The 23,872-nt window shown below is 55.3% G+C and overlaps 1 protein-coding gene across 2 annotated transcripts in view; it reads left to right on the top strand.

The window, feature by feature from the left end:
• Positions 1-631: 631 nt before the first annotated feature.
• Positions 632-23,872, top strand: part of MID2 (midline 2) — a 118,646-nt gene continuing 95,405 nt past the window's right edge. For both annotated transcript variants that reach the window (XM_082062120.1, XM_082062119.1), the window contains exon 1: positions 632-764. The gene's annotated coding sequence lies outside the window, so the exon portion shown is untranslated. The remainder of the gene's footprint in view (positions 765-23,872) is intronic.

The following is a 23,872-nucleotide window of genomic DNA, read 5'->3' as shown; positions in this document are numbered from 1 at the left end:
AGATGGTATCACAGCATGTTAAGGGCAGAAAAGGAAACGGCTGCGGGTCCCTGCACACCAAAACGCTCCTCCAGCATCTGCAAAAATCTCTCCTTATCTCACCTTAAGGAGCACCAGGAGCCTGAATATATTTTCCTTCATGTTTATTTTAGAGAGACAGCTCATTTAACATTCTGGGCAGTCTTCAAATATAAATAACCTGTACAGCATGTATCCATGTTACCAAGGAATAAATTACACTTCTGTGTTCCCCCTCCCTTGCTTCCCTTTGATGTTATTACCCTGGATACCTACACATGTATATGTGCCCTTTATACATAACAATGTAACCTCACCCAACAGCCTTTTTACTGTAAGGAGAACACCAGGGCATCCCTCCGCTTTGCTGAACTAGAAAGCAAAAATCCTTAATCGAACCGATTTTCCAGCCAAGGGAGAAGCAACGTATTGAAGAGCGGCTGCCAAGGAACCGAGCCTAAACGTAAAGCGTCTCCTCCATACCACCCGAACGCGTGCGAATAACGAGCCGCCCGGTGGGTGTCGGCGGCCCCGGGGGGTGCGTGGGGCCGGGCCGGTCCTGCCCCCGGTGGAGCGGCGGGGGGGGCGGTGGGAAGGCGCGGGGAGGGCGGGCGGGAGCCGCCGCGGCGCCGCCTCCCCCGCCCCACGCTCCGCCGCCGCCGTCTCCGGCTCCCCCGCGCCGCCGCCGCCGCCGCCGCGCCTCCAAGATGACCGGACAGCGGCGGGGAGGCTGCCGCAGCCCGCTGGTGAGTACCGGCCCCGGGGAGCGGGGAGCGGCCGGCGCCCGCTCGGCTCTCGGGCAGCGGGCGGGGGAAGCCGGGCAGGGCCCCGTTTGGCAGCCGGCGGCGGAGCGCGGAGCCCCGGCGCGGCCCTTCGCGGGCTGCCCAAAGGGTTTGCAGCAGGGAGCGTGTCGCATCCTTTCTGCCCGGTGCCTCCGTCTGAAATCGCTGCGTTTCTCGGTTCCAGGCTGCCGCTGCCGTCGGCAGGGAGCTCGGCGCGGAGCGGCTGCCTTCCGGCTGCTCCCGTGTTCCTGCCCAGCAGCGTGGCACGGGTTTAGTCGTGATAAAGTTTAGTTAAATGGCAGTTAAAAGCTAACGGGCTCTCCCGAGACCGGCCTCTTCAGGAATCACGCAGGCTTCTTGCAAAGCGAGAGGGAAGAAATGGGCATGTGTAATGCATCTGCTAACGCGAACCCCTCAGTTGCAACTGGAGGATGGGCAGTATTTCTTGGGATATTGCTCTGGTGTTTTATTGCATGTGTTTTTACAGTCTTGAAGCGGAGCATGTTTTGATTGTGCTGAGAATCTGTTGAACTGTTAGAAAATGTAACTGAGTGACATGTGAGAGCTGAATTTCCTCGTCCTCACGCTTTATTTATGTGCCTTGCCTCCAAAAACATATCAACCGCATATTTTATTGCTCTAATGTGCACAGCTAAAGATGGTTGTAACATAGCTCAGGCGGCAAAGGGCTGTTCTGCTGAACAGGTTGCGGAGTTTCTGTAGAAGGCAAATAGCTCTTGTTGCTCCATAATTTCCTCAAGTCTTAACATGCCAGGGTGTTCGTGGCTCCGGCTCTGCCTGCCCTGCCTGGCTTCCACCCAGGCCTCCTCGTGCTCTTCAGTGAGCCCTGAAATCTCGACTGAGCCTTTGCTTTTGGAAGGCGGCTCCAAGGAGTCCAGCCCTGTTGGAGGAGCTGCTGCGGCCTGGCTGAAGCTGGTGCCTACCAGAGTGTGGGGGCATCGCCTGCTCCTGGGCGGCATCAGCTCAGCAGCCAGGTCACCACTGGGCAGCATCCAGCAAAGCCGGGAAGTGCCATCGGCCCATCACCCTGTGTGCACAGTGTCGAGTGGGGGCTTGACCTGCTCCTTGACCCTTATAATAAGATCAGCAGTGCCCTCCCTTCCTTACCCCCCTGCTCCAGCGGGGCCGTGGTGCACAGCGGCGCTTGGCTGGTGCTGGAGGGGGCCTGGTGGAGCTGCTCGCGCAGGGCTGCAGGCAGAGCCCGCCAGCTTCTGCAGGTGTGAGCTCTGCGATGTGGTTGTCGCTGCTGCGTTTCGCCTGCTGGGAGCACACTGGAAACTCCTCACTCGGCTCTTGCCCTTAATGAAGGGGTGATAAAACTAGCCCTGGAACAGGAGGAACGGAGCCTGGTTGTGGTGGTCTCCCTGCCCTGGGCAGCGCTGGTGGAATTCTCTTCCATCCAAGCGGGTATTCCTCGAGAATGCTCCTGGGAAAAGACAGCAAGTGGGATAGAAATATGAGGAGGAAGAATGAATGTCAGCGGCAGAAGCGGTTGCATCGATTCAGGCAGGTGCTGTTATTGCTACAGAGTCCTGGGCGTGCCGGCTGCTTCACAAGAGATTAGAAACAGGTCTGTGCCCTGCGGAGCCTTTTGCGGCATCGGGTGAAAGTGGTGGGTGCGTACAGCCAGGGTCCCCAGAGCTGCGCTGCCTGTTTTGTAAACGCTGCTTTAGAAAAATAAATTAAGCTGCGGTGGGTGATAAATCCACTCCCTTGAAGTGTGTACTTGCAGGCAGGCTGCGCTCCAGTGGCCTCATTGGCACAGGCACAACTTGGGGGGGGTGAAGCACTAACAGTCTGTATGTCATTGCATATATCTATATATATAGATATATGTATGTTTGTAAGCAGGGTGGGATCATCCTTGAGACCATGAGATTGATAAATGACTGATTTTTAAGATCGGGATTATCTCGTCTCTTGGTCTTCTCGTCTTGGAGGTGGGAAGGCATGTTTCAAAACCTGCACTTGGGTTTTTCATCCAGAATCCCCTGGATTTTGGCTCCGAGTGGGTTTCTGTGCAGTCAGTGCCTCAGCAGGGCGGGGGGGTTGAGCCTGTTGTCTCTCAGGTCAACTCCTGCCTGCTGGGACTCATCACCGCTCAAAGGCTGGTCGCTGGACAGACAGTGGCTCTCAGCTGTCCCATCAGAGGCGCTGGAACCAGGACTTTCTCTTCAGGCTGTACAGCCGTTTCTTCAAACAAAGCTAATCAGTGTGATTATTTTGTACCTCTGGAGGCAGTTACTGCTTCTGATAATGTAACCACCTTCACTCTCTTTAAATCTGTTGTAGGATGGTGCTTCCCTCTTTGGGACAAGCTACCCCAGTATTTCAGGAGGGGTTGTGGCTGCAGATGGTGCTCCTCTGAGCACGCTCCTCAGGAGGGCAAAACAGCTCAGGGAGGTTTGGGGTCTGGGTCTCGTCTCCTTGCCAGGGCTTGAACCTGTGCTGCTGCTTTTGCTTGTTTGTAATGTTCTTCCTATGGAAAATGAGTTCGTGTTGCAGTTTAATGAGTGCCTGGCTTTACCGTCGTCTTTTGCAAATGAGCGACTCTGTCAGGCTCTCTGATTAAGGAGAGGACGCGGTGGGGAAGCTGATGACTGGTCTCCCTTGGCTGCCTCATCCAGCGTGATCGCTTGCCAGTGCAGAGCTTGGGGTCCCGAAAATGCCGGGGCAGGGGGGTCACCGGCGGGGAGAATGGGGCATCTGTGCACTGCTGAAAGCCGCCTTGTGCCGTGCGAGGGCGGCGGGGCCGCGTTTGCCAGCGGGGCTGTCAGCCCGAGCGGCGCTGGGGCGGGAGCGTCTCGCCCCTTGGATCCTGTCTGTCTTCCTGTTTTCTGACGTGTGGCCGCTAGGAAACATCATGTTACCTCTTGTTGCCGGTGTCCTGTCTGAGCCCCAAGCCCGTGGCCTGCGCTGTCGTGGAGGTGACATGGGCAGAGCGGGGTGCGCTGCAGCCCCGGCTCTGCGGGCCCCGCCAGCGTCGGCGAGATGTGCAGCGCTCAGCCGCCCTCCCCCCCGCTCCTCATCCCAGCCCCGAGCAGGCTGGGGAGTGCAGCCGGCAGCAGAATAGCTCCTTTTGTGCCTCTGGACACGCTGGCCTTTCTCAGGAAATAGCTTATTGTACTTGCTGGCAGCGTCAAGCGCCGTCATTGCCTCCATCGCCGCCTCCGCTCTGCCCCTGTGCGTGAGCTGCCCTCGGCGCGGCCCGCGGCGGGCAGTGCCAGGCCCTGGTCCAAGTGGTCCTGCGGCTGGGGGGCAGAGGCTGGGACAGGGACGTCCTTGCCCTTGCTCAGCTGGGGCTCCCAGCTCCTACCGGGGGGGAAGGCCTGTCAGCACCGCGGGGAGAGGAGCGGGGTGCTGCCCCTCACAACCACCCTGGCGTGGGGACACGGCTTGGTGACTAAAAGCTTGGCCTGCCTGGCCACCCGTTGCCCGCTGGGCTGAAGCTCTTTGCCTGCACAGCCTGGCTGTGCTGCACCTCTGCCTGGTCACAGCCTGCGCCGTGCCGCTGGGGTGTCCCGGGGTGCCACGGGGCCTGGCGCGGGGTCTCAGGGTGTCAGGCACACCCGTGCGCGAGCCTGCGCCTCTTTTTGGCCTTGCCGCGTGCCCGTGTCCAGCTCAGTGGTGCCGGTCTGCCTTCACGCAGATCGCTTGTCCCCGCGTCACCGGCTGGGCTTGGCTTCCTCCCTGGGCAAACAAACCTGACGTGCCTCCGGGTGCCGGAAGGACAGGGGACATCTCTCTGCTGTCCTTTTCCCTTGGTCATCTCTGGCCTTTGGAGTCCCCTTTGCAACCAAGCTCAAGCTGTAGTCGTTGCCATGTCCCCACCCATGGCCGTGTCTCCCTTGCCCTTTCTCCATCACGTCCCCTTCTTCTGCACCGGGGTGTTCATAGGGGATGCAGGCTGTCCCAGATGTCCCCTGGTGTCACGCCAGTGGCTGCTGGAAGAGCCCAGGAGCAGGGAGGGGACACTGTGCCATCGCAGGTTCCATTACTTCGCGCCATTGCGCAGGTGCGTGGGACAAGTCTGGCATGCTCTGCAGCTCCAGGGCTGCTCCCTGCCTGGGCCAGGGCCGCCCTGGGACGGGCCAGGCACGTTTTTGGCTGTGCTGAACCAGGGGAGCCTTTTAAATTGAAGTGGAAATGGCTTGCTGAACGCGGAGGGTGTTTCCCGATAAAAGCCGTGTTTGTTATTTCAAAGTGTGCTGGCTGGGATGAGTCCAAGTGTGCGCTTGGTAGCCTGCTGCAAGCAACCTGGCCTGACACGTGGGTGCGTGCTCCTCCCTGGCTGGTTGTTGGCAGCTGGTTTTGTTTTCTTTTGGGCATTTCCCGCCGGACTTCTGCACTTCAGAAGGAAGACAGTGCGGGCGGTATCTGGTTTGAATGCAATCTTCAGCCAGAGTGACACTTGCTCTGACCTGTGCGGATAAAAAGTGTTTGGTTTCCCCCCAGCTGTTGCAGAGTTGGGTGCTGCAGTCTCTCAGGTCTCAAAACTGTATATTTATCTATCTCTCTATCTGGACTCTATACTTGAGAGGGAAAAGGAAAACCCGGTAGCTTGTGAAAAGCCAGCATGCGAAATAATGGGAAACCTGCTGCATCAGTGAGAAACTGAGGGCAGATTCAAGAGATGCTTTTTGCAAGCTGTGCAAGAAAACATTTAGCAGCTCTGCATGCCAGCTCTGCACTTGAGTGACTTGGTGTATGGCAGGAGTCCTAAGGCTTTGCTTGCTTTCCGTGACGTGGGTTGAGATCCCGAAATGAAAGGGGCTCTGTGCCTCTGCAGAATATTATTATTATTGTTTATAACCAGAATTCATGGCTAAGAGGGAAATGAATTGTGAGGTCTGTTTGTTTGTTCCTTGTTTTGCAGACACAGGAGCTAGACCACAGTGGCGTAATGGCCTAGAAATTAAATTTCATTTTAATATGCAAACCCAATTTTGAGTTGGTTGACCGAAGGGGAAGAAATTAACTTCAGACAGCAGGCAGAGGTCTTCCTGAAGTAGGATTCAAGCACGGCGTAATAAATGTAATCTGGCTGAAGATCTGTATGGGAGTAAATAGATGCGTACACGCACACCCCTCCGAAATGCAGCCGTGCAGCATCCTCCAGCAGCGAGTCAGAGATGGTGTGGAATAAATTAACTTCTGCTTTTTCAGAGAGGCACAGAGCGAGCTAAATGTGTTTCGTGGACAATCAGCAGAAGGACCCACTAAATCTGGTTGTGTAACTGGGTTGATTGAAGTTAGGCAGGGTAAGGCCATCTAATGATACTCAAAGAGCGAAGCAGGGGGTGGGCTGGGGCGGGCGCAGAGCGCAGCGCTGCAGTTGGACCTTGCTGGCGTGAGGCTGCCCGCAGCCCCTGCACCGCCCTGGCTGGGGCTCCCGGGGGAGGAGGAATTTGGAGGGGCTGCTTTGAGCTGCAGAGTGACCTCGCTTAAGGCTCAGTTAAGGAGGAGGCTGGGCTTTCTGCTGGATGTTGTGCTGGCTCAGGTTGCCACCTGTGGAGTCCACGGTTGGGTGCTGATGCTGAGGACCCCCTGAAGCCCCACTGTGTGATGGTGGCACTGGTGGCTGCTGTGCTTGCGGCTGTGCTGCCTGAGATGCTGTGCCCCCGCATCTCTCGGGGCTTTGCTTTGCCCAGCCAGGGTGTTTCAGGGCTCCAGTGTGCATGCGGGACCTGCTCTCTGCCTGTCTTGCTCAGCAGCTTCTCTCCAGTGGTGCCTGTAAGTAAATGCTTTGGGAGGGAGAGAATGGGGCAAGCGAGGGTGACAGGAGTCTGCAGTCCCCATGCAGGGGCGAAAGCACAGGCACGAGAGCTTCACTTCCCACTTGTAAGTGCTCCAAAGCCCTAGAGCTGGACCTGCTGCCGAAGCAAGGAAGCAGATGTGGATCCAGGCTTCAGAAGTCCTGCACAAGGGGATTTAACCTGGCCACACCTGCCCTCCAGCCAGTATCCACTGGGTGATCGCTGCCCTGGTACCGTGGCTTTGGATGAGGTGTCTGCACCTCTTCTTACTTCTTGCGTTCAGCTGAAACCTTGTGCAAGAAAATGCCTTTTTTTTTTTATTTTTCAGTTTTTTGCTGTGGGATTGGTCGTATGCACAGGCTGCCTAGAGAGGCTGTGGAGTCTCCATCCTTGCAATTAGTCAAATCCCAATGGGCCGTGGTCCTGTGCAGCCTGCTTCAGGTGACCCCATATGAGCAGGGCTTGCTTTCCATCCCCAGAGGTCACTGTGCACCTCAGCATTTCTGTGACTTTTCTGGTTTCTCAGCTGAGAGTCCCTGGGAGCGTGGTGGGCAGGGTGGGATAGCACAGCGCCCGTGGTGGGTTCAGCGCTCGCCTGGCAACGCGGGAGTATGGCAGAACAGATGGCTGTGACCGTCAGCTCGTAGCATCAGCCCGTCACTCTGTGCGGTTCTTACTTAGAGGTGATGTCTCTCCGTGGAGTGCTAAGTGGAGCCCAGACATGAAGGGAAGGGCCTATCGCCAAGCTGTTAAAAGGGAATTTAACACTGGGGACCGCAGTCTGGAGGGGATGTGCATCAAGGGGGCAGCAAGGTGACAGCGGGTGTGCTCCTGGTGAAAGAGGGACAGTCGATTGCTGTTTTAGGGACAGCATTGTGGGGATCCGCCTCCTCAGGGCTGAGGAAGGAGGCGACAGACCATCCCTGTGAGCCCAGCACATGTGAGTTTGGGGCTGTTTGTCAGCAATGTCGTTGGAACAATGGTTGTTAAAATACAGGGAGGAAAGAGGAGATGATGCCCCAGGTCCAAAGGTCACCCAAACAGCTGGGGAGGGAAGAGATTGAAGGAAATAATAAACCACTGCAGGGCTGGGATGTTGTTGAGAGAGAGGGGATGTGGGGTGGTCCTATGGGTGTGCCATGGTTTAACCCGAGCCAACAATACAACCTTGATAGCTGCTCACTCACCCCCTCCCCGCTCCTCCCAAATAGGGGAGTTAATCGGAAGGGAAGGGAGAAACTTGGGTTGAGATTAATATGGTTTTATAACATAACAAAATACTAATACACTACTAGTAAATATATAAAATAGAAATAGAATATAAAATAAAAGATACACAGTGCAGTTCCTCATGAACTCTGTCCACACTGAGCAGCCAGTCCCAGGGAGCAGCACCTGGTCCCGAACAGCCCGTCACAAAGAAAGAGGAGAAAGGCAGAAAGGCTCAGAGGCCTCTGCAAAATGGCCAAACTAAACGTCTCAAACAGAACTCCACCGTCTCCGACAAAAACAACAAAGAATGTGAAGAAGCGAGAGAGAGACCTGAAGATCCCGACTCTCCTTAAATATGAAGCGTGACGCTAATGGGCTGGAATACTCTTACTGGTCAGTCTGGATGTCAGTCAAGCTCTGCCCCATCTCTGCCCCCTTTCCTCGATGCCTCACACCTGTGGGCAGAGCTCAGAATGTTCTTGGCTCTCAGACCAGAGCAATTAAAAGCATTAACTCTGTGCTGGGTTGTTATCTCTTGTTCTCAAACTAAGTCCAAATAATGACTGTGCTAGCTATGGAAAAAAACAAAAGATTTCTAACTGCACGAAGATAATTAACTCATTTTCAGTCAAACCAGCACTGGGTGACATCAGACGTTCCCACTTTGCAGACTAATTCCTCGGCCAGAGGAGAGAAAAACTATTCAAAGTGGTTATGGGCGAGCTGAGCAAGGAAAGCATCCTTTGTTTAGGAATCATTTTAATCCTTTAGCCCATTGCCCATAAAGACAGCAGTTGGTGTCTAGAGAAGTCATTTTCCATGGTTGTCCAGCTCTGCTGCCTGCTCAGCTCCTCCAGAATAGACGGGAAATTCAGATGAGAAGTAAGGTGGAGATTTTCAATGGTGTCCATGACAAATTGCTGGAAAAGAAAGGTTATGATACTCCAGAAATGTGCTCCATTGGGGTCCAAAGGTGTCCGGGCAATGAAGGAAGTGCCAAGGCAAACCTGAGCTGGGGGCAAAATGCAGTAGCCTCTGTTATGCTTGTGATCAGGCTGTTCAGGCGGCCTTTTGGCCTTGAAACTGCATTTCTGCCACCTGGGAATAAGACTTCTGGTGGCTGCAGTGATGTGGTGCCCCCCCTCAGAGTCCTGGGAAGGCCCCAGCTCAGCGCCACTGTGGCTGCAGGGACGACATGGGGCACAGGACCTGCCACAGAATCCCAGAGTGTCAGGGGTTGAAGGGCCCTGGAAAGCTCATCCAGTGCGATCCCCCCATGGAGCAGGAACACCCAGATGAGGTTACACAGGAAGGTGTCCAGGCGGGTTGGAATGTCTGCACAGAAGGAGACTCCACAACCTCCCTGGGCAGCCTGGGCCAGGCTCTGACACCCTCACCCCGAACAAGTTTCTTCTCAGATTTAAGTGGAACCTCCTGTGTTCCAATTTGAACCCATTGCCCCTTGTCCTGTCCCTGGTTGTCACCCAGAAGAGCCTGGCTCCATCCTCCTGACACTCCCCCTTTCCATATTGATCCCCAGGAATGAGTTCCCCCTCAGTCTCCTCTTGTCCAGCTCCAGAGCCCCAGCTCCCTCAGCCTTTCCTCACACGGGAGATGCTCCACTCCCTGCAGCATCTTGGTGGCTGCGCTGGACTCTCTCCAGCAGTTCCCTGTCCTGCTGGAACTGAGGGGCCACAGCTGGACACAATATTCCAGATGCGGTCCCTTCCTGCGGGCTGGCTGCGCCTCTGGCTGTGGAGCTATGGGTTGTGTAAAGCCCATCGCAGTCTCCATGCCCTGCCCATGGTCACCCGGAGCTGGGCAGAAGAGCTCTGCTGCCTTTTCCAAGTTCCTCCTGTCTGTGTTGGATGGTGCTCCAGGTGCAGAAGAAATCCAGAAACTCTGAATTGTTGCAGAAATATATTGGCTCAGGCCAAGCAAAGGCATTTTGTTTATCTTAAAGCATCTGATGTGTTCTTAAAGCTGGCACTGGGGAGCTGCTGGAGTTCCTCGTGCACATCCCTGCATGCATGTTGGCTGTCCTGTGAACCCTGTCTGTAAAGATGGTGGGCTTGTTTAGGCAGTGCTTGTGTTGCTCCCCCAGAACCTTTTTTCATCCCTTTTATCTGATTCCTGAAGTCCTTTAACAGGACTTCATCTCGTGAATAATCATCAAGCAGTGTGACCACCCTGCTTTTTGGGAGGTGATTTGTTCTGGTCTGCGGGGTGGTTAGTGGCAGGGTGATGTGCATCACGGTGATCGGTGCCACAGGGCGGGTGTCTCCTCGCAGCGCAGGGCAGCGGTGCCTCTGCCGTGGGAGGGGGCTCAGCGCCCACGCTGGCCCCAGCGTCCTCGCTGTGTGTGGGGTGGACAGCGGGCAGGACAGGGCGCTTGGGCTCCTCCCCGCTGCCTGAAAAGTTGCTCAACGCTCCAGCCCTTGGCTGCGGAACACCATGGTCTGGACGTGCCAGGCTGAACTGATTCATATATAGATAGATATATAATTTTTTAAAACTCTCTCACTCTTGCCAATACTTTTTTAAGCCTCCAGCTGCTGGTACGGTTCCCATGTGACCTACAAAATGCTGTGTTCCCTTTAGCATCCTCAGGATTTGTGGGCATTTACCAGCCACGAGCTTTGATGTCGGTCTGTGGATCCACAGTGGGCTTCCCATGGAGAGTCAAGATGGTTGGATGCTCGCAGAGGCAAAGGTTCCTCTGGGTGTAAAACCCTGTCTCCAGTGAGCCTCTTGCAGGATCCGTGATTATTACAAATGTAAAATACGGAGTGTTTTCTTTTTCTTTCAGATCATTAAAAGAACACTTCAGTGTTATATAGGAGGTATTATCTGTGCTCTGCCTCTTGTCACTAAAAGCCATCCTCTGCCTCCCTCCAGCAGACTGCAGGCAGGGAGGGAGCAGGGATGGCAGAAGGAAATTACCTTTGTAGTTACTTGCTTCATCTCATGAATTACATCTAAGGACAGCTCAAAGAGATGACAGAGAGATCTGTAGACCCTGCATGCTGGCAAAATTATCCTGGTTGCTCCTTGGAGCAGGGAGGAATGCTCTGGGTGATGCAGCGTGGCAGAGCCGTGCTGGCCGGGGAATGGGGCCGATGGAGGCAACCGGTGCGGTTATAATCGTCTGGGAAACGGGGGGCATTGCGTAATTAAGTGTGTTGTGGGATTGAGCCCGCACTGAGCTTTGGAGCAGTGGGTTCAAGTGTTATGCCCCGGTCTTTCGCCACGATTTGATCTGTTGGATGACTTGGTGAGCTGCTTGTTTCTAATGCAGCTGTGTGCACTGAGACCTGCCTGGCTTGCTTGGTGTTTAATCCCCATCCTGGCACGAGCTGTGGGACGTGGCGGGTGGTGTCCGGCAGCAGTGTGGCCTTATTGCTGCCGTGCTGATGGCCTGGCTTTGATCAGAAAACTGCTCTTCAGTGGCAGGGGAGCGAGCCCGGGGCTGCTCTGGGGTGATGCTGAGTGTTGCATTGCTGTGCATCCTGTGACGTGCTGCACAAAGCATGAGGGACCACTGCTGTGGGCATTTGGTGGTATCCTGAGCAGAGGATGTGACATGGGGGCAGGCGGTGACCCTGCCATACCAGTCTCTGCGTACTGGAGCCTCCTTGCTCTCTATAGAGCACGAGCTCCTTTGCACGGGGATATAGCCTGTAGCATCCAACACTGATAAACGCCCAGGGTGTTCGGGCAGCATTGAGGGTTTCATGTGGATGGCTGGAAGCACACTGCTGCTGCCCGAGCTGGTCACGCCGTGTCCGTGCACCCCCTGTCCTGTAATGCTGAGCCGTCCCTGCTGCCTGGGCTGGATCCTGCCTGGACGCACAGTGCGATTCTTTCCAAGCCGGTGCCGTAGGCTGGGTGATAAAACCCAGCTGAGCTGGAGCTGCAGAAAGCAGAGCTTAGTGCTTGTAGGTGGGCAGACGTGACGCAGCAGCGATAGCAGCAACAAGCTGAAAACATCCAGCTCCTAAAAAGCCAGCATCGTTCATCTGCTGGGGGTCAGCAGTTTGGGAGATGCAGGAGCCGTGATCCATGGTGGGGTGCGTGAGGTGCTCAGGGCAGGGGCTGCTAGGCTGTCCCAGTGCCTCGCTGTGAGCCAGGGCACCCAGCATGGCAGCCAAGCAACTACAATTGATAATCCCAGTGTTAGGTGAAATACAGCTGGGGAAAAGCTGAGCCAGCTGAATTGGTGCTCTTTTCCTTTTCTCTCTTTTTTTTTTTTTTGAGATGAAGGGTAAAATGCTTATGTGCAGATGTGATTGAGGACTGGAAAGCCCTCTCCAAAGGGATGCTAATGGTCGTGAGTCACCTCGGAGGGCAGCAGCATTTCGTCTTGAAAGGCTTCATATGACCTGTTTAATGCGCTGGCAAAACGTCTGGGGAGCGCTGAGTCCCTCTGTCATTCTGCAGCGCCGGGAGGAGAGCTGGGAAATCTGGCTGACGTACAGAGCACTCCCAAGAGGCTGGTGTAGGAAAACGGTTTGAAACATTCCTGAGATTGGAAAACAAGCCTTGATTTGTCCCTCTCTGAAATGAAGATGTGGTAACTAGCAGCAGAGGATCTCCAGCGTCCTCCCGCCTGGCTGTGGGAGGAGTGGGCTCTGACACTGTGTCCCCCGCTCCGTGCTGGAGCCCCCACCAGCGCGGGATCTTTGCCCCCAGTTTGCTTGTGGCTGGCCCGGTGCGGCATCGCTGGGTGTGCTGTGCTGGAATCAAAACAGGGCTGGAGCACGGGCGCAAGCTGTCCCCACATCTTCTGCCCTGGAACCCTTGTTGTGGGTGCCCACGGCATGAGCCCGAGTGGTGTCTGGAGCCACTTACACTGGGAAAAACCTGTCTCCAAAAGGCATGTCCCATGTGCCAGCCTCCTTGTGCAAGGGAAGCCTGAAACAGCGAAGCCCTGGGCTGGCCCCTCGACTCCCATGGTGTGCTGCTTCCCTCCTTTTAAACAGTTTGTGTCTTTTAGCTGAGGCCTGTGGACCGAGTTACACCAGCCTGGGTGCCTCTTCCTGAATGTGGTGGGAGTAGGGTGTGAAAGTCCAAAATATCTGCTACCTGCATTGTTTCTGCATTGAGGATTAATGCTAATTATTCCCCCATTGTCTTAAGTTCCTGTAGGAAGCCTTGTTTATCTTACCCGCTTTACCAGGAATGCAACCCCAAGGAACCCGTGCAGATATATTTAAACTTGCACAAAGAAGCACAATAGCCTTTGAATTTCTCAACCCGTGGCATCCGCCGTGGTTAGTGGTTTTGGGGTTTGGAGGCTGGGGCAGCCCGGCCAGGCTCTGTGTCACCAGCTGGCCCTGGGCTGACGTGCACAGCCTCCAGTTTGCAGCGTGAGGTTGGGATCTCCGTGGGGAGTTGGAATAGGCTCCTGCTGGCTGGCAGCACTGCGCAGTGAGGGGGGACTGAAGTAGCATTGCAGCTCACTTTTTCATGGGCTGACACAGTGCTGTGGCACGTGTGCTCCTTGGAGTGTTGTCTGAACTGCTGTGTGGAGACGCAGGGTAGCCCTTAGCAAGCCAAGATGTTGGTGGAAACTTTGGTCCAGGCAGCAGCTCCTGGCCCTTTTGGAGCCGTGCCTTGCTGGCATGGCCCCATTCATGTTTTCTCCCTTCCCCTGAGGGGCTGCCGGGTGCTGCTCTGTGGCAGGGGATGCCAAGCACCGGGCTGGCGTGCTCAGCTCTGCACAGAATCCCAGAATGTCAGGGGTTGAAGGGACCTGGAAAGCTCATCCAGTGCAATCCCCCCATGGAGCAGGAACACCCAGATGAGGTTACACAGGAAGGTGTCCAGGCGGGTTGGAATGTCTGCACAGAAGGAGACTCCACAACCTCCCTGGGCAGCCTGGGCCAGGCTCTGCCACCCTCACCCCCAGCAAGTTTCTTCTCATTTTTAAGTGGAACCTCCTGTGTTCCAGTTTGCACCCATTGCCCCTTGTCCTGTCACTGGTTGTCACCAGAAGAGCCTGGCTCCATCCTCCTGACACTCCCCCTTTCCATCTTGATCCCCAGGAATGAGTCCCCCCTCAGTGTCCTCTTGTCCAGCTCCAGAGCCCCAGCTCCCTCAGCCTTTCCTCACACGGGAGATGCTCCACACCTTTGCTGGGATGGGTCTGTACTGTGCGGGAGGAACCCCTTCTTTGGTTGAGAGTCTGTCTTCATTCTGCCCTCAATAAACGTCCCTTCAGTAGCAGTCTCAAGGTTTGCAGAGCACGAGGGTCCCTGGAGAGCACCAGCGATGGGCTGGTTCCTCGCTGTGCCGTGCTCACGTTGCAGCAGCACCAGCACTGCCCCAGGTTTGGGTCTGTCTCTTCTCCTGCAGTGGACTTTGCCATGAGCCCAACCTCCCCTTCACTGCCTCACTTTATTTCTCAGCACCTCTTTAAACCTTGCACCCCCGTGTGTGAGCAGTGCTTGTGTCCTGTGTTGAAACACGGTGGCCCAGTAGGAAACACTGGAGAGGGAATAATCCTGGCGTGGCTCATGGGGCGCAGTCCCTGAAGGATGCCCATCCCCAGGTGTGGTGCCAGGGGATTTCAGCTGGAGCAGAGCAGACTGAGCACAGAGCTCATGGGCTGCAGGTTCCTCAGCAGGAGCAGGAGGGGCAGGGTGAGCTCTGCTCTGTGACAGTGACAGAGCCCAGGGAACGGCAGAAGATGTGCCAGGGAGGGTCAGTGGGACATGAGGAAAAGGTTCTTCACCCAGAGGTGCTGGACACCGAACAGGCTCCCCAGGGAGGTGTCACGGCCCCAACCTGACAGTGTTCAAGAAGAAACTGGACAACGTGCTCAGACACAGGGGGTGACCTGTGGGGTGTCCTGTGCAGGGACAGGAGCTGGACTCGATCCTGTGGGTCCCTTCCAACACAGGACCTTCTGTGGTTCTGTGATTCAAGGGCTGTGAATGCTGGAGTGAGCTGCTGCTTCTCCAGCCTCCAGAGACACCGAGGGCTTCACCCTTGAAACACGCTTCTCCTCGGCCACCCGGCTGCTCCAGCGTCAGCAGAGGATTCACACGCAGCTGCCTGCGCTGCCTTGCCTGGCTTCTGGTTTAGTGAAGGAGCTGAGCTTTAGTGGTTGGTGCAGGTGGAAAGTGGGGTGCTGGGTGGTGGTGTGGGGGGCTCTGCTCTTTCTGTCACTAGTGGCTGTGGGCCCCAGCAGGGCCTGACATGGTGCTGCATCGGTCGGGTTTTGCTGCAACCCTTTGCAGAGCTGGATGCCTCTCTGTGCAGCATCTGTCTGGGCAATAGAAACCATCACTTGCTCTTGAGCCCAAAAGGTTATTATGAAGCACCAGCTGCTGCTGCACTGTATTTGCAGCCGTGCCCTCCCCTTGTCCTTGCAGGGCCGGGGGCCTCTGGCTATTTCCAGGGACATTGCTGGGCTGCAGCTGCATTGCAGGTGGTGGCTGAGGAAGAGGAGAAGGACGCAGAGCTGCAGGGTGCACTTGGAGAAAGACTTGGATTGAAAAGCTGCTGCAATGTGTGGTCTGGCAGGAGCCAGCCGAGCACAGGTCTTTTTTTGGGAGCTGCCAGTACTGATGCCAGTGCTGCGTTTCACTCGCCTGCTTTGCAGCAGCGGCTGACCGTGCTGGGCAATGGAGGAGAAGCCGTTAGACCAGGGTGGCAGGAGAGCAAATAACTGCAGAACAGGTGAAGGAGCGAGGGTGGTGGTGAGACCTGGGGCAGAGATGGGGTTTGGTGGGCGAGGGAAGGAGGATTTGCGGGGGGGTGGCAGGGAGCGGTGGACATGCCAGTTTGGTGGCACACCAAGTCCCCAGCTGCTTTTCTCAATGACCGGGCTGAAGTGGCTCACTCGTATCTGAGCACACCTTGGGAAGGTGGGGCTGCTCCCCCCGCCCCTGCAGCCCTTGCAGCCACGTGCCTGCAGATGTCCCTGGCTCCGGCACCACGGGCTAGACCTCCCAGCATCGCTGTGCCCCCCAGCTGTGGGGCTTCAGCCCCAGAGTTGCGGCGGCTGCTGCTGGCAGAGGGACAGGGGCTGCTGGGCTTTGGCAGTGCCAGCAGAAACGCACGGCTGGGCAGGCTGGGACAGATGGATGGACATTGCTCAGTGCGTGGAGAGGAGGTCTGCGATGGGCTGTTGTCTGCTGGAGGGTGAGCCTGGCTGCTGCAGTCCCTGCATTTGCCGGTTGCTGGAGGGCAGAGGGCCCCGGGGAGCTGTGGCATTCAGCTGGAATCATACGCAACTGTGATGCGCTCTAGGGATCTGTGAATCGGAGGGGGCCGGAGAGATGCCCTGTGCCTTTTTGTGTCCTGTCAACCCCCAGGCCACTGAAGGACGTGGCAGGGGAAGGTTTCCATGCCATGTCTGTGGGAATTGCCCTTAAGTCTAGCAGAGGGTGATACGCACCATTGCTGCATGGGATTTCTGCTCCAGCTACTGAGAAGTCTTTACGGCACAATTCCCATGTGCACAGCTGCAAGAGCTGGTGAGCAAACGGCAGGAAATACCTCCCCGATCTGCCTTGCACATCGTCGAGTCCAAACGCTGGATTCCTGGGGAGGCTTTGGTGGGCACGTGCTTTGCTGAGGTCTCGCGGGAGCACTCGGGAGCTGCCAGCTTGCTGAGCTGGGCAGAGCGCAGTGCCTCGTGCGCGCTGCTGAGCTACCTCTTGTACCGAATATGTGAAATCTTCCCTTTCACCAGAATGTAACTGGAGAAAAAACAGGCAAGCTTTGTTTGGTGCTTGCCTCTCTGACGCCTTGGAGGTGAATGAGGTCTGTCCCTGATGGAAACATCATGGGCTTTGGCCAGAGCATCCTTGCCCCGTGCGGGTACCCCAAGATAAGCTCCTCGGAGCTGCTTGTGCTCCCCAGTGAGCTCATCCAAATTGTGAGTGGGGCTGGGCCCACAATGAAGGCTTTGCCTCTGCAGGTAAAGCACTCAGCTCCATCTACGGAGGGCTGTCGTGGATGCTGGTGGCTTCTGCAAGGCTGGCACCTGATAACTGATGGATGGGGAGCACAGCTTGGTGATGGCTTGTGTCCTCCTGCAGTCACCACCTACTTGAAACAACACAGCAACCTTTGTGCTTCATCCTACACTGCAATCCCGTCAGGCTAGACAAAGACAACATTAGCAGCTGATGATTTTTAGGCCAAAAAAACCCCTATTGTCGTGAGCCCTTCCCACATCGTGTTTTCCAGCCTGCAGGAGTGCGGCTCTCCATTTTACACCGGGCGAATCAGAGGTGGCTGCGGATGGGAAGGTTTCATGGCATCGCCAGAACAAATAGTGTAATCAATTGATTTCTGCACAGCTGTAAAAGTATTATTAGTCATTTAAAGCAACGTGAAACATTCCAGTCCATCGCTGGCAGAAGGGGATGGATGGCTGGGTGTGCTTGTATGCAAGGTGCTGAGCTGGGGGCAGCATGTTTGGAGGAGTATTGGGATGAGGCTGCCAGGGCCAAGGCATCTTGTGTATATAGAAACTACCTAAATCCTGGGGGGTGAGGGGTGGTGGAGCTGCTTGACAAATGAAGAGGAAGAAAAAGAGAGAGAAGTGGGGTGGGAAATGCAGCACCCCACAGCAGAGCAGCTGGAGGGGCAGCTGCTGCAGTGGGGGTGGGAGCAGCGGGCGGTGGGATGTACTGCGCTGGTGGTTTGGGGGAGGCTGGAGCGCCCTGGCTTGGGGCAGCGCCTGCGCGGTGGTCCCTAAGGCTTGTGCGGTGTTCATATGTTAGGCATGGTCCCCTTTTCGGGGTGGCAGGGAGGCTGGGGTGTCTAAGGGGACCCAGAGCCCTGAGGGCACAGAGCAGGCGGCAGGAGCTCTGCTGCTCAGCCCAGCCTGGCGGGACAAGGGCCGGAGGAAGAGCATGTTGTGATGAAGCAAAACCGTTTCATCCCATCCGTCAAGACAACATAGGCAGCGGTGAGGATAAAATTCCTCAGGGGAATAAGGTACTGTGCAAACGGAGGAATTACGGAGCAAGGAATCACCGGCGCCCAGTGGGCTCCAACCAGCTCTGCTGGAGGAATTTAACAATGAAGTGGCTGAGCTGCCAGCAAAAAGTATCTCTCATTAAAAACGACTGCTGCATGGAAGCGCAGCCTCTCCTGCTCCCTCCTTAATTTAAAGAGGTATGGGAAGAACTGTGGGAATTACAGAGCAGCCAGCTTCATTTTAGCACCAAGCAAATTAGCGGAGAAAATAATTAAAGCTCGTGTGGGATCTGCACTTCGGTGTGATAAAGGACAACACATGGCTTTTATTCAGGAAATCCAGTTTAATCGGGGTTTTTTGATTATTTTTGTCAGTATCGCGGTAAGGTGATTGAGGAGAGCAGTTGGGAGATGAATTATTTGGATTTTCAGAAAGCCTTGGACAAATCCACTAAGTTATTAAGGAAACCGTTGAGGCCGGAGCTGTGGGAGGAAAGACCAAATTCTGTTCATTGTTTTCGGGTTTACTGGGAGGAAAGAGCAGGCAGAGAGGCACGTGCTGCGGTGATGGGCGGAGGATGCTCTTCACTCTCTGGGGCTTTAAGCTTGAATTTTAGTGTTAAATATGCACAGCAGCTCCACATGCACCAGCTTATCAAGGTTCCGAGTCAGGCACAGAAAAATTAGGTAACGCTAGGTCTAAATTGGCTGGGTGAGCCCGATCGCCTCCCCTCTCTCTCCCTTGGGTATCTTCGTTGGGCAGGAAGCTGTTGTTAATTACACGGTCGAGGCTGTTTGTCCTTGTAGGATCTCCGTTTCTCTCGGGACCAACCTGTCCCAGGGGGAGTTTTAGGGAGGTCTGTTGGCAAGGCCGATGTTTGCAGGAGCACGGCGCGGTCAGCGGGCCGGGGAGCCCCCGTCCCCACGGAACCGGGGACGGGCAGCCTGGGCTCCGCCAGGACGCAACGCAGCCGCGGGAGGGAGGGTTTTAGTTCTCCCTGTACAGCAATCCAATTTTGCGATAATTTTCCCTAGGACAACAAAAAGCACACAGACAACTGCTGCCCAGATTTTATATCCTGCTGTCGTAGAGCCAATTAAGGAAAGGGTTGCCATATTTTATTGTTTTTTCACCGTACGGGTGGAGCAGCATAGCTGTTCTGAGCGCCTCATTCTCGGAGGGGGCTGAGCAATTTGGGCTGAAGCTTTTGGGGGGTGGTGGAAGGAAATACAGCAGGTCCAGAGAGGGGAGCTGGTTTGCGATGTGGGGTGCGGACAGGCTGGCAAAGCCTTGTCCAGCTTTGGTGCTGGGGAGAACAGGAGGAACTTCAGGTGGACTTGGCAAATATTGGTTACAGTAAAGGCTGGCGGGGATCAGGAGGGGAAAATGTGACCTGCAGAGATGTACATTGTTGGGTTTAAAATGCTCTATAACCATTCAGGCAATCAGGTGCTGATGCTTGCTGTGCACAAGACACATTGACCTGTGACCACTACACTGTAGCAAAGCCAAAAGCTGGATGTGACTTGTTATTTTTTTAGCCTGGTAAATCACCCACAGTTATACAACAATTATACACTGATGCCTGGGGAGCACTGAGAATTGCATCCTAAATAAATCAAACCCATAACTTGGGAAGAGCTCTGTGTCTGGCTGTGGGCAAGGGTAGGGGGACTGATTCAAGATGTAGTTGTGGCCAAGCCCAAGAAATAAAAAGAAATTGCAGCTGTTAGTTTTAAACACACGCGATACGTCGTGCTGATTTTTGGCATCTGAACTCCATGGCACCGGGCTTGCATGGTGTGGATGTGTGAGCAAGAGCTTTGTCGCACCCGGGGCCAAGGAGAAACCACAAGCAGAAGGAGCACAGGGAATTTTGGTCTGGCTGAAGACAGAGGGATCAAGGGCAATGTGGGGCTGGTTGACCATGGCTTTGAGTGGTGTACACTGAGATGTCCCCTCCCAGGTAGAGATGGGGTGATGTGAGCTGCATCTCCTACCGATTCTCTCTCTGTTCTCTTCTTTCCTTGGTGTCAAACCTCGGCAGCGCTCACGATGAACCTTTGAGCTCGAGGTTGCAATGTAGCATGTTTGTCTTTAATCTCATAAAAATAATTTGCAAGAGGGGAACCTTGGTATCAAACGACCCTTGGTATAATTTGCTAAGGATATCACGTGCACCCCGGGGCTCGCCACGCTGCAGCTGCTCCGCGTCAGCGTGCGGGTTTCAGAGCCCATCCAAAAGCCGAACTCGGTGTAAAAGCGCCAGTTGCTCTGTGTCCCAATGGATTTTGTGGCTGGCTTTGCCACCGCCTCCACAGCACTCGCTTTGCTCACCCCGGTGCTTGCTGCTTTCCTCCTTCCCTTCTGGCTCTGCCCTTTTTTCTTTGGCAGTCGTCGATTTTTGTTTTATTTTCTATTTTTTTTCCCTTGGGCTTTGAACAGAGCTCAAATTATCACAGTCAATTCCGCTCCTCAGCATCAACAACAACTTGTCATCGGAGTGGTTTGTGTCCCGCGGGCGGGAGGCGCTGGGTCTCAACGGGCGCGCTGGTCCGTGTGTGTGTCGGGCAGAGCAGCGTCTGCCGGTGTGGCCGAAGGGTTGTGGAGTCTGGGGTGTTCACACCGAGCGCTGTGCTGGGGTTTGTTCCTTCAGGCCTGGGTGCGAGTGCCGTTCCCTGCTGCTGGGCTGGACGGGGGCTCCGAGTGGCACCCAGTGGTCCCACCACCCTGCGCGGTGACCCCGGCGAGGACGCAGGGACCATGTCTGGGCACATCTGCTGTGTCTGTCCTCTCCGGGGGTCATGTTTCTCACCCTGCCCGTGAGGTGTGGAGCAGCGCGTGGGGATGTGTGACACCCGCAGCACGGGGGGACACGTCACAGGGGTGCAGGCGGGTGCTTGTCTCACATCTCAGCTGTGCACAGCCAGACCTGCAGCAGCACGGCCACCCACCGGCACCCACCTGAGGCCGCTCGTCACTGCCGTGGTGCCAAGCGAAGGCTCCCCGCGGGCAGGCTGGAAGGACGCCGCGTGCCTCCATGTGTTACGCAATGGGAGAAGCCCCACCCAGGCGTTTCCATGGCAAAAATGTTTGGGTTTATGTTAGGCTTTGTTAAACAGCTGCTTTTTGCAGTCGCAGCCTTGCCCAGCCACTGGCTGCTGGAGCTTCCCCAGGGGCCAAGGCGAGCGTGGCCGGACTGGCTGACCCTCTGGAACAAGGGACGGGGGGCTGTTTGTAAACCCTGTTAGTGTTTTATAACTTTTATATTTAGGGAGTTAATGAGTCTAAACAAAGCAGATTTTAATCTAATCAGCTGTTCCTCATGCCATGTCAATCCTGGACATCAAAGCGCACATCAAAGGGAGAGGCATGAAAGGCTTCCAAAGCAGCACCAACTGCTTCACCCAGGTGCGTCTCTGAGCGGCCCTGCCTCTGCTCCAGCCCGGCTTTTGAGGCTCCTCTCAGCTATCTCAGATCTAAAGGATGTTGTCCCAGCAAGGAAAACAAGATTAACATAAGAACGACCCTCAGGAACAAAGCAAAAGGCTGTTTAAACTTTTTGCATCTTTTTGCCTCAGATAGCGCTTCAAAGGCCGGCAGGAGCTCGGCCAGCAATGGGCGGCTCTTGCACAGCTCTGCAGAGGCTGTTGGGGAGCTTCTCCCAACAATTCTTGTTTTTAAACTGTTGTCCTGATGTTGGTCAGACTCTGAATCCAATCCTGCTCTTGTCCTTCTTTTGTTTTTTGTTTTAGTTTTTTCCTGTGTGTTTTGCTGGCCAGAAATGGTCTGTGTGGGTCGGGGAGGTGAGAGGTGCTCTGCTCCCCGTGCTGGAGTCGCACCTGCAGCCAGGAGTGTCAGGCTCTCTCGGCAAAGCAGCTGCTCTACCTGCAGCATCGTAGCAAAGCGAGGGACCAACCCCGATTCAAAAACTGTCTGTAAGGTTCTAGAGCATGAATGCCCCGAAGGAAGTGGCCGCGGCTGCAGCGATGGTGGGGGGCTTGTGGCTGTGCAACTGGAGTTTCCCCGTCCCGCTGGGTCTGGAGAGCCGTGGGGAGCCCGGTAGATCTGGCTCGCGACGGGACGGCTGCTGCAGGGTGTGCAAGAGCTCCTGGGCAGGCGGCCAGCACCGTTTCCTCCCCATCGCTTTCCCATGGCTGAGATGGGTTCTGAGGCTTGAGAAACACACCAGGGGCCACAGAGAGGAAGCTGTTGGGAGCCTTTGTGCTCCTCAGCTCTTTTGGATTCAGCTGTTTTCCACTGTCTCTCTTGTGGGACGGGAAAAAATATACATGTGTGTGTGTGTGTAATGCTGCATTTGGGCAGGCCTTGATAAGGTTGCTGCAGCATTAACATATCTAAATATCCAATTGCTTAATTTTATAAGCCCCTTGAGCTGGTGCAGTGAAGAGCTCAAGATCTCCTCCAGGCACTTGCAAATCCTATTTCAGGCAATTAGGAAGAGATGGTGCGATAGGCAGGGAGATAGGCAGGGACTGGTGCAGGCAGGTCCCGGCAGGGCTCCTGCGTGATGTGCCATTTGCAGGCGCTGGAAGCAGCCGGGGTGGGCAGGCAGAGCCTGGGGAGGCCAGAGCCCGCCCCAGCACACGGCAGGCGCTCAATCACTTGAGGCTCTGAAGCCACTTTTTGGGAGGACTTGAATCAGAACATACCTGCAAAAGGTGGGACTGCTCCTGCCCCCGCTGCCCCCTCCTGGCTGGCCCAGGGGCTGCTTGGGGCATTCTGCAGTGTCAGGGTGGGCATCACTCGCAGCTCCATTACTGGGCCTGAGGATGTCCCAGATGCACTGCATGTTGGGAACAATCCTAGCACAGGTGAGAAAGGAGAGGCTGAATCTGTCTCCTGATGCTCTTCACAGAATCCCAGAGTGTCAGGGGTTGAAGGGACCTGGAAAGCTCATCCAGTGCAATCCCCCCATGGAGCAGGAACACCCAGATGAGGTTACACAGGAAGGTGTCCAGGCGGGTTGGAATGTCTGCACAGAAGGAGACTCCACAACCCCCTGGGCAGCCTGGGCCAGGCTCTGCCACCCTCACCCCGAACAAGTTTATTCTCATTTTTAAGTGGAACCTCCTGTGTTCCAGTTTGCACCCATTGCCCCTTGTCCTGTCACTGGCTGTCACCCAGAAGAGCCTGGCTCCATCCTCCTGACACTCCCCCTTTCCATATTGATCCCCAGGAATGAGTCCCCCCTCAGTCTCCTCTTGTCCAGCTCCAGAGCCCCAGCTCCCTCAGCCTTTCCTCACACGGGAGATGCTCCACTCCCTGCAGCATCTTGGTGGCTGCGCTGGACTCTCTGCAGCAGTTCCCTGTCCTGCTGGAACTGAGGGGCCACAACTGGACACAATATTCCAGATGCGGTCTCCCTCTTAAGGGGGTACATCAAAAAGGCACAGTTATGGTTAGAGGCGCTGCTACCCAGACCTTGACTTTGGGTGGCCTTTTGGCATCTGCAGACAGCAGAGCAATACGTAGCTCTCAAACCCAACACCCATCGCACAAAGCCTGAACACATTAGTTAATGGGAGTGGGATGCAATAATGCCCAGTGCAGCACTTCTTGCAAGCGAACAAGGTGAGAAATGTTCTATGTTGATGAGAGGTTGTTGGGTCTGTAGCTTAACTTTGGGATCCAGGAGCTGTCATCGGTGATGGGTGCTGCTCAGTGGTGACATGAAGCGAGAATGGAACAAGGGAAGAAGCTGGGGCAGCTGGATCTGAGGGGATGACACTGCACCATTTCCCCTGGGTGATTGCTGCTGATGTTGGTCTCCTCCTGACTTCAATTTAATTAGAAAGCAGAGCCTCATTTCTGGTGAAGGCTGCTGGGATGTGGCCTGGAGAGACGAATGTACTTTGGGTCTTTGGACTTGAAAAAGAGAAGGTGACGGCTTGGGATCAAGCATCCTTGCTCCAGGATGGTGACTAGCAGGTGGTAACACCCAGCTGTGCCTCTCCTGCCTCTGGGGTACCGGCACCAGAGCCTTTTCTTTGTAGGTGTCCCCCAGCATTCCTGGAGGGCTCAGCTCCTGCTAGCACCCCCTGCCCAGGTGATTAAACGCTGCCTTTCCCTTGCAGGAGGTATTTCCAGCCAGCGTCAACCCAGAGCAGTGACACACT

Source organism: Streptopelia decaocto (genome assembly GCF_964273445.1).
Source record: "Streptopelia decaocto genome assembly, chromosome: 10".
NCBI classification, from domain to species: Eukaryota; Metazoa; Chordata; class Aves; order Columbiformes; family Columbidae; genus Streptopelia; species Streptopelia decaocto.
Note: the sequence above shows the minus strand (reverse complement) of the source record. Positions and strands in the feature narration are given on the sequence as shown.